Below are 2,699 nucleotides of genomic sequence, written 5' to 3'. Positions count from 1 at the left end.
TGCAATTTCATAGATAAACTGAAGTTCAAGAACTTAAGTAACTTGATCACTATCAACTTGTCAGTGGCTCAACCACACCTAAATAAAGCTAAAATTACAAGATAATGTGATAAGTCCTTACACAGAGGTTTGAACAAAATGCTTTTCATTACACCATGATGCGTGTCATATTTTTAAGCTTCTCAGAGCATGTGTTAAGTCCTCTAGGGCAGTGTTTCTCAGATTATCTTTGGTGAAGAAATGATGTTTTTCCAATCCTTCACGGACTGATACTTTAGTAAATACAAACTCATATACTTAGGTTTTGCTGTGATGTAAAATTGCTGGAGAAGTTTCTAAACGCTAACTCTCAATTTCTGCACGTAACATGATGCAAACCGGTAACAGACAATTCATGGACCTGCACCTCTGTGTGGGCCACTTTTTCATTGCTTCAGGAAATCCAAATATGAATAAGTCATAATCCCTGCCTTCGAGAAGCTTACAGTCTGCTTGGTGAGTTAGAACTGTACTCGGTGTACTAAAATACAAGAAATAGTAAAATAAATGCTAATAATATAAAGACAGACCTCAGAGATATGGCTGAAATTTAATAAATCTTGAAGATAAATATGTTCCGGAGATAGGGAGTCAGGAGGACGTGTCTGTTTGCCAGAATAAGGCTTGTAGTCTTCGAAGTGGGTAGAATAGTTGAGAAATGGTGAAGAGTTTTGTGTGACTGGAGCCAGGCGGTATTAGTGTAGAACCAAAACTCAAAAGAATTTTGGGTTGAATTCCTATTACCCATGTTGACCAATTTTGTACCTCATGAAGAACAGCATAGCATCTACCCTGGGAGGAAGCAGAGAGGTATTATTAAATGCAGAGAAAGCGTGCTGGTTATGCTAGTAATAATAAATGCTAGTAATAATAAAGTAAGACTTCATAGAGGTGGTAAACATTTAAGAAATGTTTAAGATGAATATATTCCCAGAGGTGGGGACTGAGAAAGAAGAGAAGAAGGGTCTGTCTGCCAGATGAAGGTTTACAGGCTCGGAAGTGTTTGTAATAGTGATTAGTTCTATGTGACTGGGGCCAAGTCATATTAGTTTTGAATGAAAAATAAAAAAGTTTGTGGTTGAATTCCTGTTACTCATGTTAATCATCTTGTATCTCACAAGTAGGATCACGGCATCTATCCTGGGAGGAAGCAGAGGTATTAAATGCAGAGACAACTTGGTGTGAGAGAACAGCTCCACATGACAGCCACCCATTTCTCTGTGATCCCATTTCAGAGGCCATGAATGTATTAGGTCATTCTTAATGCTAAAGCAGAAATAGGCTTTCATAACTTTGACCTCTCTTCTAGTTATTAAATTATTATGATAATTTACTTTTTCAGGTAGAAATACTGACAAAGCCAATGAATCAAGCAAATCACTCTGTGGTGTCAGAGTTTGTGTTCCTGGGACTCACCAATTCCTGGGAGATCCAACTTCTCTTCTTTGTGTTCTCCTCCACGTTTTATGTGGCAAGCATGGTGGGAAACTCCCTCATTATGCTCACTGTGATTTCTGACCCTCACTTACACTCCCCCATGTACTTTCTGTTGGCCAACCTTTCCTTCATCGACATGGGAGTTTCCTCTGTCACTTCTCCCAAGCTGATTTATGACCTATTCAGAAAGCATAAAGTCATCTCCTTTAGTGGCTGCATCACTCAAATCTTCTTCATCCATGTCATTGGTGGTGTGGAGATGCTTTTGCTCATAGCCACGGCCTTTGACAGATATGTTGCCATATGTAAGCCCCTCCGCTATCTGACCATCCTGAGCCCAAGAATGTGCATCTTCTTTTCAGTGGCTGCCTGGATGACTGGCCTTATCCACTCCGTAGTTCAATTGGCTTTTGTGGTAAACTTACCCTTCTGTGGTCCTAATGTGTTGGACAGCTTTTACTGCGACCTTCCTCGGTTCATCAAACTTGCCTGCACAGACACCAACCGACTATGGTCACAGCCAACAGTGGGTTCATCTCTGTTGGCTCCTTCTTCATACTGATCATTTCCTATATCGTCATCATTCTCACTGTTCATAAACACTCTTCACTTGGTTCATCCAAGGCTCTGTCTACACTGTCAGCTCACATCACTGTGGTAGTCCTGTTCTTTGGTCCTTTGATATTTGTCTATGCATGGCCATCTCCCTATATACACCTAGATAAGTTCCTGGCCATCTTTGATACAGTTCTTGCTCCTTTCCTGAATTCTGTCATTTATACATTCAGGAATCAAGAAATGAAGGTGGCAATGAGGAGAGTGTGCAGACAGCTAGTGAATTACAGGAAGATCTCTTAAGTGTGCCTGTATCATGAAGAACCTTTATTGATTATTGAAGTTCATTATTGATGGTGAAACTCTGAAACTTTTCTTTGTTCTACCTCGTTTTGATTATACACACTGATATTGAATCTATTTTGTCTTTCACTTAGGGGCAAGGGAGATTCACTTCTGAAAAGAGAGATGGAGTTACCTATGAAGTATTTATAATCAAAGATTATGATAATCTTGAGCCTTAATTCCTAGGGAATAATATGTATATGAAGGAACTATTAGAAATACAAAAGAGGGCAGACTTTTTTAAGGCCTTCAGAACAAGGAGAACTTGCTCTCTCTTTTTCACAGGCATCTGTTAAGTTCTTGTAGCAGACAGGAATTCAGCA

At 39.6% G+C, this 2,699-nt stretch overlaps 1 pseudogene; it reads left to right on the top strand.

Annotated features, from left to right (window-relative positions):
• Positions 1–1,393: 1,393 nt before the first annotated feature.
• On the top strand, positions 1,394–2,432 carry LOC131405913 (olfactory receptor 4F3/4F16/4F29-like; annotated as a pseudogene).
• The last annotated feature ends 267 nt before the right edge of the window (positions 2,433–2,699 follow it).

The sequence above is a fragment of the Diceros bicornis genome, chromosome 5 (genome assembly GCF_020826845.1).
Source record: "Diceros bicornis minor isolate mBicDic1 chromosome 5, mDicBic1.mat.cur, whole genome shotgun sequence".
Lineage (NCBI taxonomy): Eukaryota > Metazoa > Chordata > Mammalia > Perissodactyla > Rhinocerotidae > Diceros > Diceros bicornis.
Note: the sequence above shows the minus strand (reverse complement) of the source record. Positions and strands in the feature narration are given on the sequence as shown.